The sequence below is a fragment of the Symsagittifera roscoffensis genome, chromosome 4, assembly GCF_963678635.1.
Source record: "Symsagittifera roscoffensis chromosome 4, txSymRosc1.1, whole genome shotgun sequence".
Lineage (NCBI taxonomy): Eukaryota > Metazoa > Xenacoelomorpha > Acoela > Convolutidae > Symsagittifera > Symsagittifera roscoffensis.
In genome coordinates this window covers 76,459,837-76,473,949 of record NC_087065.1, presented here as the reverse complement: position 1 = coordinate 76,473,949, position 14,113 = coordinate 76,459,837, and the positions used below count along the sequence as shown (strand labels likewise).

The 14,113-nt window shown below is 45.0% G+C and overlaps 1 protein-coding gene across 1 annotated transcript in view; it reads right to left on the bottom strand.

Moving 5' to 3' along the window:
- The window catches only part of LOC134845054 (kinesin-like protein KIF27), a 539,890-nt gene that overhangs the window by 63,553 nt on the left and 462,224 nt on the right, over window positions 1-14,113 (bottom strand). The gene's annotated exons all lie outside the window — the stretch shown is intronic.

Genomic DNA, 14,113 nt, shown 5'->3' with positions numbered 1-14,113 from the left:
ACACGTTAGAAATATTGGGGGAGCCGAGACGAGAAGTACACTAGAGATAAACTACGAGCAAGCAGCAGCAGAGGCCATAAAGAAAGTGTAACAAGACTTGGCAACCAAAGAGTTTTATCAACGGCTGAAACAGGAAATAGAAAGACAAAAGATAAATGGGACACTCTTGATGACGAGACCAGAACCGGAGGTTGGAGAGGTCTCGACGGGCAGGAGTAATTGCAAGACCTTGAAAATGGTGACTGGGTAACCCTTTGGTATCACGAAGATTGGAGCCACAATAAAGTCAATAATCACGGTGGGCAGGCACGAAGTGACGAGAAATTTGAGTGAACCAAGCGACCAAACACTAATGCACATTGAAGTGTACGCGGATTACTTAAGTGCAATAAGGCGGAAAGCACGTTCTAGAGCACTCAGGGCATTACTTACGAGAGGAGGTGGTAAATCAATCAGGATAGACAATAGATACACAGAGGCCTACGGTCCACATGAAGTCATGTTGAACATAGATGGAATTAACATACTGCACATGTACTGGAAATAAACGGCAGGATTGTTGGACACAGGGGCCATCTTGAGTTTAATACCGATTGAAACGTCGAGAAAGATGAGATGACTTGATAAATTCCAGAATACGGCTCTCAGCGTCAAACAGGGGGGCGCTGCGGGATCTAGGCAGAACACCGATAATAGCCCTAAATTTGGGGGAGCGCAATTTTTGGATGAGTTGCCTAGTGGCGGAGAATCTAGATGAGTCTGACCAAATAATTTTGGGCAGCAATTTCATCAGGAATTTTGATGTAAAAATTGATCTCAACAATGCGATGTTCAGGATTCGGAACCCGGAAAAGAAGTACGTAATTAAACCGGTAAATTTGATAATGGCGAGTGAAAATAAGGTCCCCGTTTTCTTGAGTGGAAGGGTAATGTTGAAAGCGAACGAGGGTGCAATAGTGAGTTTGAGGATGAAGAACTATATTGAACTGATTGACAATAAACAAGTTTATATAGTACCGGATCTAGATAGTCAAAGTGCTGCTATTTTAAGAAAATCCTTCTCGATAACCAAGAGTGGCCTCTGCGTCAGTGTCTTGTTGAATACTCTTGAGATACCAATCACAATCCAGAGGGGGAGGAAACTGGGATACGCACTGCTTGTGAAAACTAGATATGAAATGACTAATACGTGAAACAAAATGAAGTTCATGATTGCCCGAAAATTCGTATCTTGAGAAGAAAATAAAATGTTCGTCAAGTCTTGTAAAGTTATTTAAGTCAGAGACAGACGATGGACTCTCGAGCTGTTCGAATTTTTCAGAAAGACCCACACCAGAGGAGATGGAAATGGATAAACCGGTATTACCATAAATCAAACACTTAAGGGGAAAGGCAACAAACGAACAGCTCGAGGCCATCAAGGATGTGCTAGATAGGAATCAGGACGTTTTTTCGAGATATTAAGGCAGACATCGGGTGCTGCAATTTCGTTGAACATGAAATAGAGCCAGAGGAGGCGGCAGTACCGAACAGGGAGGGGGCGAGGCGTATGACCCCAAACAAATCTGATGCATGTAGAAAAGAGATAGAGACCCTACCAGAGTATGATATGATAGAACCATCCGAATCCCCGTGGGCGTGTGGAGTAGTGATGGCTAAGGAGAAATGAGACCAACTTAGGTTTTTTGTGACTTTCGATATCTGAATTCCGTCACGGTGAAGGATGCCTATCCCATACCTAGAATAGATGAGAGTCTTTAAAAATTAGGAGATGCAAAATTTTTTACAACTCTTGATCTAGGGTCAGCTTTCTGGCAGGCACCACTAAAAAAACAGGACAGGGACAAAACGGGAGCTGCTTGCGAGCTGGGATTGTTTCAATGGAAAAGGACAGCACATTTCAACGACTGATGGTACATGCATTGACAAGCGGGACAAAGAAATATGGCAACTTGGTGATGTGTTACGTGGATGACGTGGTGATTGTAACACCTACCCTGGAGGATCACATCGAAGGACTGGATGAGGTATTCGCATGCATGAAGAGAACTGGATTGAAATGCAAGCCTCGAAGTGTGAGATTCTGAGTGACTCGATAAAATACCTTGGGAGGATGGTAGACAAACATGGCATCCGACCAGACTCAGACGCAGTAGAGGCGGTACTGACTTGGAAGTCGCCAAAAACTGAGCACCAGTTGATGAGTTTTTTTGGTTTTGCGAATTTTTACAGAGAGTTCATCAAGGGCTATGCGGATAAAGTATATCCAATGCAACAACTAATGAGGCACAAGGGCAAGAAGTTCACGTCGTACAACGCGGTAGAGGAGTCATTTCAATGGATTAAGAAAGAACTGTGTGAAGCACCTGTGCTAGGCATGCCAAAAGAGAAAGAAATGTGCGTACTGGACACGGATGAATCGGTGGTGGCAATCTCCAGAAAACTCTATCAAGAACAGGAGTGGAACGGGAGAACAGTCTTGAGACCAATAGCTTACGGGAGTAAAGTCTAGAGCGACACGGAGATGAAGTACGCGGCACCCAAAGCGGAAATGTTCGTGGTTTTTACGTTTGTGGAAAAGTACAGGGCATATCTAGGTAGCGAGCCCTTCAAACTACGGGTCGACAACAGGGCACTCAGTTGGTTGAAGACATACTCATTGGATCAGAGCTACATCGGAGATGGATAGTGCGGTTGGATGGTTACAACATGATCATCCAACATAGGACGAGGGACAAACACCACAACGCCGACAGCTTGAGCAAGAAGACGGAATTCTACGAGAGACAGGAGCAGAGAGAGGCTGATAGGCCGGAGATCAAAGATCGCTTTTCGTTCATGGACAAGGAAACTTATGATAGCCTCACAAGATGGCTCGACAAGTCAGGCAAACCAAAAGAACACCATCCAGATTAACCCACTGAGCATCAAGGAAAAACGATACTGGAAAGAAGTTCTGGGATGCCGATGGAAATAATGCTCAAGTCGAAGATAGTAAAGGAGACACTGAAGGCAAAAAGGTTTCAACCTAGACGAAGCGGAGACATGAAAGGGGACAGTAGGACATGATTTGAGGAGACTACTCGAGACGCTGGCTGACGAGAAACCTGTGGTCTCGAACAGTGGAAATGAAGGACCGGAAGTCACCATAATGAAAAGGGAAGAAAGACATGATGGGAACTTGACGAGAGGCAGGGAACCAGAAAACAAGGAGGTTGTACGATCACTGGTTGAGAGATTCCCGGAAGAGAATCTCAGACGAACAACGCTTCGAAGGAAGAGAGTGTCGTTCAAGGTGGACGTTGAACACTTCGGACTAGATCAAGAGTCTGAGGAGTGTCAACCAACAGAGAGGGATGGGGAAGAGGAAGATTTGTCCGGGGAGTCAGGAGGATGGGACGAAGGTTCAGAGAAGAGTGATGATGAACAAGATAGTCTCTGCATGATACTAGCTGAAGAAAAACGGAGGTATCATGACAGAGAATTGCAAACGGATCCTTCGTCAGGGACATACAACCTGGAGTATCATGGCGTGAATGGAGGTGAGGAGCGGGAGATGATAGCAGTGACAAGGAACCTGACAGGGAATTGCAAACGGATCCTTCGTCTGGGACATACAACCTGGAGTATCATGGCGTGAGTGGAGGTGAAGAGCGGGAGATGATAGCAGTGACAAGGAAACCTTTCAGAGAGCTATCATGCAATTCAAACATCAGGACGAATCTGGAACCGGAGAGCAGAAGACTGGGGAAAAGAACGATGGCAACGACAACATGAGTTTGGATGATAAAGAAAAAATAGAAGTAGACTCGGACGGGGGATCTTTCGCAGAAGAGGATTGGAATGACCCAGAGCAAAATGAGGTGCCAAAATGGACAGAGCCAGACATACACATGTTTACGGAGACGAGGAAAGGTAGTAGAAAGAAGACAAGCATGAGGTACATCAGGTATTGCGACGACTTCTTGATCGACAGGATACAGTCTGAAGAGCTAGTGGAAGAGTTGGTGGACGTGGGCGAGCTGACAACCGATGAGGAGTGGCAGATCATCGACGACAGTGAGCACTCCTTGCAGGAGGATCGCACTACGCCAGAGAAAGAAATGAACCTAGAACAGAGCGAGATAGAAAGAAGGGAGAACACAAATCTAAGGATACTAGAGTGGATGCACAATATGGATGCTGACGAGAAGGAGGCGCAAACTATCCAGCAGGTCGACATATCTGCAGCGAAGCATGTAAAGGCGGGGAACCCGTTGTTTGGCTGGACGACGACTGACCGGCCGCTGGACATACCACCTGACAACTTGAGCCCAGCACCATCGACGGGGACGTCGATAAATATTTTTGTCCGCGGAGTCGGGGTAGGACTTACACACACCAAAAATTTGATGATAGAGAAGCTCAGGGAAATGAGAGAGACTAACGGACTGGACCTGGATCTGAGAGAAGCCAAACCTACCATCGGAAGAAATTTCAAGATCAAATTTGAGATACCGAATGAGTACTCAGAGAACATTCTGATCACGGACAAGGACTTTATCTTGTCAGATAGGACCAGCGCATTTTGCATAACAGCGGATATGAGATATAACACCAAATTGGGAGCCAATTTTAAGAGCGAAAACCAAAACGTGGATTTTCTGTTCAGACAGAGACCAGGATTGGGGGGAATGGCTGCACTTCCACCCTCAGTGTCTCAAGTTCCTGGTAAATACCTGTGCTTTTTGGTGACATGAACTAACGAGAGAAACATGATAGATCCTCAGCATATGATGTTGGCATTGACATGATTGAGGGATTTCCTAGTCTAAAGAAGGATAGAAGAGGTTTCAATGCCGGTCTATGATCCGAACAGATGTAGATTGAGCCCCAGGGAAGAATACGCCATCTTGCACGTGGTCTTTGCAGACACGGAAATAAGGGTACATCTACACAAGAAGTAATACTTGAGCATCGCCTGAGCTTCGGGAGGACACGAGGTTCTCGAGTTAAGGGGGCACGAGGGTCTTGAACTAGGTATAAGGGGGCATGCGTCAGGAAAATGGGTTTTAAAATAACTGGCATGACAATAATAACATGAGTTTTCAATTCAAACGTTATGGTGCTGAAATATAAGATAGATCTGCATGTTTTTAATGTCTAAATGGATCATTTTAACTTGAAACTGTTAAGATATTAATACTTTTAAGGCTAGAGAAGGGAGAGGCAAGAGTCAGATAAAGGGGATCTGGACAAGGAAGTGGAATCAGTGATGATTGTGACTACGCCCCCAAGCAGAGGAATAAGGAACAGCAAAAGAAAACGGGAGGTAGAAGAAGCTAGTACTTCCACGGAGGCAGTTTCGGAAAAAAGTATGAAGGCGATCATGGTTCTAGCGAGATGGAAGACAGTGGCCTACAAGGGCAAATCAGAGGTCCGAAGGTTGGCGGAAGTGTTAGTCGAAATGGAGGCCTCAACAACTCCAGGGATGGAAGAAGACTTCAAACCTCAGAAGGCGAATGCAAAAAAGGAATCTACCAGTGGGCAGATGTGGTAAGTAGACGGTGGCAAGGATTTGATCTCAACTCAACACCAGAGTGTGGGGAAAAAGGGACAAATGATCCTCACGAGAGAGGAGCAACAAGAAACACCGCTCGCCCCTGGTGGATAGCCCTAAAAACAATGAAAGAATTAGAAAATTGCCAGAAGAAACTTGATCGAGGAATATTCAGAAAGCGTCGGAATTGGGCTACCCAACAAAGAGCTGAAGTGAATAAGCTGGAGTTGGTGAATCAGTTAAGACGAACTTGGGAAAACTTGCTGCTTGAGTATTTTGAAGATGAGATGGGGGCTTTCAATTCGGCAAAACCATTGATGGCGAATCCATTTATCAGGACGGCGGGGCAGTTGATGTTCACGTGGAGCTTGGCAGGAGTGGCGCTGGAGATGGTGATATCATGCGACAGACCCAAGTTAGGCGACAAGGGCTTGCGCGTGTATCAGATGTTGAGGCAGCATATTGCTCGAGAAAATTCGGGACTCACTCTGGCGCGGAGGAAAGATGCCACCTGTTTCGTGAGTAGGATCATGTCAGTGATGCTGGACATCACCGTCCAGGCATGTAGTAAGAAAGTGACAGGAAATAAAGCAATAGAAAGGCGAGTCTCAGCCGTCATCCTGAACGTGTACCAGAGTAGTGGGATCGCTAAGGGAGAAGGTTCGAGGCAGTCTCTAGAGAACTATGGAAAGCTTGATGAAATACGGAGGTTCTCAAACAAGAAGTTCCGCGAGGACCATGACGTGCATCGTAACATGGCTTTGGCAGAAGATTTATCGGAGCCCACAAAGCGGCGATAGTAAGTTTGTATCCAAGTGTGATGGGAATGGCCTACAACCTTTTCTTGGATCCAGAGGCCGGGGCTACCTATATAAATTTTGAGGTGGCGGAATTGTTGAAGTTCTGGACGGAGAAAATAGTCGAATTTGATCAGACGGAGAGGGAGAGACCGAGTCTAGGTCTGCTACTGGAGACGATACCAGAAGTCATCAGCGTGCCGCGTTCCAATAAGAAGGTTGAACTGAGGCTGGGAGGCGAAGACAACGTCGTGTTGTCTACGAACCTGCGAACTATTTGGAAGTTGCTGAGACCATCTTAGTGCCCACCAATCTTGGTGCCTACCAGAAAAATAATTTTAACATACAAAAATATTAATATTAATTTACTATGATTAGTATACAAATCCAAATGCTGCAGGGCAATTTTCTGATTGGACGGGACAACAGAAATTTTATTGAATAGCGTATAAAGCTTGAATTCAGGCTGCAAGTGGATGCAGTTTTCGATTGCTGTTTAGCGATAATGTGACAATTTTTGCATGGCTCTGGATTTTGGGGTGTAGTTAAAGTTAAATCTGCTGCAAACTTCTGTAAATGACCACTGGCACTGTATCTTGAGACGCACTCAACATTCGCTCACTGACAGACGACGACACGCAAGGAGGACATCGATCATGTCTGAGGAGAAGATCCAGGATATCCTGGATTTTGGGGAGAAAAGTAATTTTAGAAGAATTCGAATCGAACCTGTCATGCTCAAGTTTCTCGCGACAACTGAAAACACGAGAAAATAACAATTAGAAGAATCGAGTAATAATCGCGGTAAAATTGCTGAAATATAGAAGAGTAAAATGCCTATTCGCAAATTTACCCTTGATTAAACGAGAGTAGACCTGTCTTGTTCCTGGCAGAGAATTGAGAGTGAAAGAGAATGAATAGAGAAGGAGATTGAGTGGACCAGAGTGAACCTTCAGTGGAAACGTGGACAACTGAAGCTGTCCAATGGTCAAAATAGAAAATTTTTATCTTGAGCCAAAGCTTACTTATTTCAAACTTCCTGAGTTATACTTGATTACCAGATTAATTCTAGAATTGGTTTATAATTTAGTTACCCAATTCTAGAGGTCATGTCGTTTTGTAAGTACCCAATTTAACTTTTTTTGTGTGTGTTTTATATTTTATGTTGAGGTCGGGAGAGTTTTTAGGTTGATCCATCTGAAATGGATCAAAGGTCGACTTTCCCATAAAAACTAACGGTTTGCAAAAGGTTCCGACCCTGTTTTTAAGGGCGTCCGTGTGTTTTGGGTTTTTTGAGACTTGAATATTGGGGCGTTCTTATTTCTAGAGTGGGGGGGGGTATTTTCGTAGTAGCCTCTAAGCTGTAACACGGTTTGCAGTCTCATGTCGCAAGTGAACCGAATTGGCTCAGACCTCTTGAGGTGGAAAAACACAAGAGATAGTGTCCCTGACTCTTGAGCCAATGGTTATAGGGCCTATTTTTCTTAGCCACACATGTGACTTAAGTAGGCGACTGTTACATAGTGTTTTTATGGCGCTCCTGGGTGTTTTATGACAATAAATCTACGGGATCGAGCCCAATTGACTAAAGTACCGGTGGTACGGTTCAACGGGAACGTGTCCACCTTCTGGTTGTACCGTGATCGCTTTTTAAGAACAATCGAGAAAAATTCCCGGTGCATTTTCCGAAACGAGGCCTAGCTAACCAAGTAATGTGGGCCACTAGGGGGACAAAAAACGAGTAAAAGACAAAAAACGGAACAAAAAAGTGTAAAAAAAATATTAAAAACGGACAGTGGCTTTGATTTTCAGATTAGGTGGATCAAACCTTTATATTAATTAAAATAGTATACGCATAATGTTTTCAACCAGACCGATCATCTCAATCAAATCAGCAAATGTGAACAGGTGCCCGAGTTTGAGGCGTTGAAAAAGTTTTCATATAGCCCTGCAGCCTCAGCGGACCACTCGGAGACTTAAATGGAACAGGTGACCAGGCAAGTGGGAAAATGGTTCTCAGGACTGGGACCTGAGAGACAGTGGAAACGCGACTGGGAGAGGACTACCAGTAGCGTGATCGAAGCAGCACAGCAGTGAGAAGGGATCAAAAATGTGTTCTGCTTGGTCAAACGGGTATCGCTAAAATCCACGTTATACTTTAAGAGATAAGTGTAAAAGTAATTAAGCTAGTCCCCACTGTTTTGAGGAAACGTTTTTACTTGAGCAGAGCTTGTAATTGTAAAAAAGTTAATTGTAGGAAGGGGCTTTCTTATTGTAACTAAACAATCGATATTGTCGATTTAGTTAGAACAACTTAGTTACAGACACAACAAGAGTAGCAACCCGTAGGTACTCGATAGCAAACATGTATTAAGGTAAGTAACCTGACCAGATCGGGTGGTGGGATCGGAAATGGACAGTTTTTGGAACCCAAATGGTGAAAACCCCATTAGATCGCTAAAAAGGGGAGGAAAAACGCGTGGTACTTAGGTACCAGACATTTTTTTTAACGAAAGACAAGCATTGTGGCAATTGAGTTTTAGGTGTACAGTGTTTTTCTTGTATTTGTTATTTTCTTATTTCAATTTTACGGTTTTTGGGTTTGACTTTTACTGAATTTTAGTGAAACAGCGATCATAAATTAAGGTTAAAAGCAAGCCGCATTTCGACTTGCACTGGAACTAGGAAATAAAGGCAAATTTCAAGGGACTCGAAAAAATTTTGTTTACAGAATTGGGTTTTGGGAAAATTTCACACGAGTACTAGAGGTGGTATTGGGATTTGGGATAGTGGATTGGAAATCCGGACACTTGAGTTAGGGGGCAAGGAAATTCTTCGCACGAAGCACTGGAAGTGGTACTGTGGGAGTGAACGAAGAGACAGAACACTAGAGCTTCATCAGTGGAAACGACACAAGAGTTCTTGAGGCATTCCTGCGATAGTGATTTAAGGGTTCAAACGCTTCAGTCCGGATATAGTAATCTAAGGATCCCAAGACATTCACGAAGGGTCCCAAGACATTCTCGAAGGGTCTCAAGACTTTCTCGAAGGTTCCCAAGACTTCACCGAAGGGTCCCAATATTTGAGCGAAGGGTCCCAAGACATTCTCGAAGGGCCCCAAGACTTTCTCGAAGGTTCTCAAGACTTTCTCGAAGGGTCCCAAAACTTTCTCGAAGGGTCCCAAGACTTTCTCGAAGGGTCCCAAGACTTTCTCGAAGAGTCCCAAGACTTTCTCGAAGTTTCCAAGACTTTCTCGAAGTTCCCAAGACTTTCTCGAAGGGTCCCACGACTACACCGAAGGGTCCCAAGACTACACCGAAGGGTCCCAAGACTACACCGAAGGGTCCCAAGACTACACTGAAGGTTCCCAGCACTTGAGCGAAGGGTCCCAACACTTGAGCGAGGGTCCCGACACTTTCTCGAAGAGTCCCAAGACTTTCTCGAAGTTCCCAAGACTTTCTCGAAGTTCCCAAGACTACACCGAAGGGTCCCAAGTCTACATAGAAAGGGTCCCAAGACTACATCCAAGGGTCCCAAGACTTTCTCGAAGGTCCCAAGACTACACCGAAGGGTCCCAAGACTACGCCGAAGGTTCCCAAGACTTCACCGAAGGGTCCCAATATTTGAGCGAAGGGTCCCAAGACATTTTCGAAGGGTCCCAAGACTTTCTCGAAGGTTCTCAAGACTTTCTCGAAGGGTCCCAAAACTTTCTCGAAGGGTCCCAAGACTTTCTCGAAGGGTCCCAAGACTTTCTCGAAGGGTCCCAAGACTTTCTCGAAGAGTCCCAAGACTTTCTCGAAGTTTCCAAGACTTTCTCGAAGTTCCCAAGACTTTCTCGAAGGGTCCCAAGACTACACCGAAAGGTCCCAAGACTACACCGAAGGGTTCCAAGACTACATCGAAGGGTCCCAAGACTACACCGAAGGGTCCCAAGACTACACCGAAGGGTCCCAAGACTACACTGAAGGTTCCCAGCACTTGAGCGAAGGGTCCCAACACTTGAGCGAGGGTTCCAACACTTGAGCGAGGGTCCCAACACTTGAATTAAGTATCACAATACTTGAGCGAAGGGTCCCAATACTTAAAATAAGTATCCCAACACTTGAGCGAAGGCCGCATGACTTTGAGCGAAGGGTCCCAACACTTGAATTAAGTATCACAATACTTGAGCGAAGGGTCCCAATACTTAAAATAAGTATCCCAACACTTGAGCGAAGGCCGCATGACTTTGAGCGAAGGGTCCCAAGACTTGGGCGAAGAGTCCCAATACTTTAATTAAGTATGCCAATACTTGAGCGAAGAGTCCCAATACTTAAAATAAGTATTCCAACACTTGAGCGAAGGGTCCCAAGACTTTGCGCGAAGGGTGTCAAGACTTGGGCGAAGGGTCCCAATACTTGAATTAAGTATGCCAACACTTGAGCGAAGGGTTCCAAGACTTGAAAAAAGCTTCCAAGAGAAAAATGTCAAAAAGGACATAGAAGAAATGAAAAAATGATATGACACGGTGAATGAAAAGTTGTCGAATCTAGAGACCGGAATGGAAAAGATGAGCAAGGACCGAGCAGAAAGTTCTTGTGCCATACAATCCAAATTGGATGCACTCTTGAGAAACTCTTTAGCCCAAGATAAGTCGGTGACAGACAAGCAACCTGGAACTAGAGTCGATTTCGTAGAACCGCCGCGCAAGAAGAGAGAGTCTACACCATTGCCACGGACTGACAACAATATAGCTCCAGGAGTGACCAGGACTGCCATGAAAGGGGGAGCCTCAAACTCGATGAAGACACCTGGAGAAACAAGTGCACACACGGGTGTACCAACAGACGCCATGAAATGGGCGAGTACCTGGAATACGATGGAACGGACACTGGAAGCATTCACCACAAGGAACACAAACTCAAGTGACAGAGGAAGTGGTAAATCCATAAAAACCTTCAAGAAACTTAATGAATTCAAAGAGGATTCAGATGGTTGCATTGACACCTTGGTTGAGGTGATGCAATTACATCAAGAGCAAGAAGACCTGAATGATGAAAGGCAGGCCTGCCCAGCAGTATTAAGCAATCTAGAGGGAACAGCTCTAAGTGTGTGCTAGCCAAAAAGGAAGATGAGCGTGATACCCCAGACAAAATCTTTGAGATACTGTTAAATCGATTTGCATCTGGCATGAAGGGTCTTTAGGCATTGATGAGATTTGAAAAAAGAAGACAAAGAGATGACGAATTGATTGACCGATTTCTGGATGATCTTGAGTGCTTGAGAAGAAGAAGCGACCCAGAGGAATTGACCAATAGAAGAAACTTTAGCATCGCTTCAAAGTTCATCGACGGAGTGAAAAATGATGAATTGAGAACGATGTTGGCGACTTATTATACACTATCGAAAGATAATTCACCAATCTCAGAGGAAATGAGACAGAAGTCAAGAGAGTATATAGTAACGAAACCTAAGAAGTACTCGTTTTCCTAAAGCAGAAATATGCAAGGGGGTGGCCAACAACAGAGGTCAACATGGTATAAGCCCCGAGATGATATGGATAAACGAAGGTCGTGTGCGAATTGTGGCTCGGCGGATCACCATGTAGCGGATTGCACCAAATACAAACAGGGTAAGAAAAGCTTGGGATATGCGTCTGACGAAGAAGACATGAGTCAGATGGAAGAATATGAGTTTTACAGCAAATTGATAATCAAGATAGCCGCAAAATGTTTTTTCTGCAATCAGGAGGGCCAATTTAGGATGAATTGTCCCTGTTTTGGGAAGCTATGAAGAATCAAAGTCACCCATAACACAAGTCAGCACTAGCTGCAGTGCAAAACACCAGGATTAGACAAGTTGAGAATGATTAGCAAATCAAAGAGACGAAGAGTGGTGAATTGAAACCAAAAACTGTAAAAGCCATGACACACGTTAGAGATACTGGGGGAGCCGAGACGAGAAGTACACTAAAGATAAACTACGAGCAAGCAGCAGCATAGGCCATAAACAAAGTGTAACAAGACATGGCAACCAAAGAGATTTATCAACGGCTGAAACAGGAAATAGAAAGACAAAAGATAAATGGGACACTCTTGATGACGAAACCAGAACTGGAGGTTGGAGAGGTCTCGACGGGCAGGGGTAATTGCAAGACCTTGAAAATGGTGACTTGGTAACCCTTTGGTATCACGAAGATTGGAGCCAGAATAAAGTCAATAATCACGGTGGGCAGTCACGAAGTGACGAGAAATTTGAGTGAACCAAGCGACCAAACACTAATGCACATTGAAGTGTACGCGGATTACTTAAGTGCAATAAGGCGGAAAACACGTTCAAGAGCACTCAGGGCATTACTCACGAGAGGAGGTGGTAAATCAATCAGGATAGACAATAGATACACAGAGGCCTACGGTCCACATGAAGTCATGTTGAACATAGATGGAATTAACATACTGCACATGTACTGGAAAGAAACGGGAGGAAGATCCAACTGCGAGGATTGTTGGACACAGGGGCCATCTTGAGTGTAATACCGATTGAAACGTCGAGAAAGATGAGATGACTTGATAAATTCCAAAATACGGCTCGATAAATTCCAAAAACAGCGGTTGGATGGTTACAACATGATCATCCAACATTGGACGAGGGACAAACACCACAACGCCGACAGCTTGAGCAAGAAGACGGAATTCTACGAGAGACAGGAGCAATGAAAAGGGAAGAAAGACATGATGGGAACTTGACGAGAGGCAGGGAACCAGAAAACAGGGAGGTTGAGAGATTCCCGGAAGAGAATCTCAGACGAACAACGCTTCGAAGGAAGAGAGTGTCGTTCAAGGAGGACGTTGAACACTTCGGACTAGATCAAGAGTCTGAGGAGTGTCAACCACCAGAGAGGGATGGGGAAGAGGAAAATTTGTCCGGGGAGTCAGGAGGTAGGACGAAGGTTCAGAGAAGAGTGATGATGAACAAGATAGTCTCTGCATGATACTAGCTGAAGAAGAAGGAGGTATCATGACAGGGAATTGCAAACGGATCCTTCGTCTGGGACATACAACCTGGAGTATCATGGCGTGAGTGGAGGTGAAGAGCGGGAGATGATAGCAGTGACAAGGAAACCTTTCAGAGAGCTATCATGCAATTCAAACATCAGGACGAATCTGGAACCGGAGAGCAGAAGACTGGGGAAAAGAACGATGGCAACGACAACATGAGTTTGGATGATAAAGAAAAAATAGAAGTAGACTCGGACGGGGGATCTTTCGCAGAAGAGGATTGGAATGACCCAGAGCAAAATGAGGTGCCAAAATGGACAGAGCCAGACATACACATGTTTACGGAGACGAGGAAAGGTAGTAGAAAGAAGACAAGCATGAGGTACATCAGGTATTGCGACGACTTCTTGATCGACAGGATACAGTCTGAAGAGCTAGTGGAAGAGTTGGTGGACGTGGGCGAGCTGACAACCGATGAGGAGTGGCAGATCATCGACGACAGTGAGCACTCCTTGCAGGAGGATCGCACTACGCCAGAGAAAGAAATGAACCTAGAACAGAGCGAGATAGAAAGAAGGGAGAACACAAATCTAAGGATACTAGAGTGGATGCACAATATGGATGCTGACGAGAAGGAGGCGCAAACTATCCAGCAGGTCGACATATCTGCAGCGAAGCATGTAAAGGCGGGGAACCCGTTGTTTGGCTGGACGACGACTGACCGGCCGCTGGACATACCACCTGACAACTTGAGCCCAGCACCATCGACGGGGACGTCGATAAATATTTTTGTCCGCGGA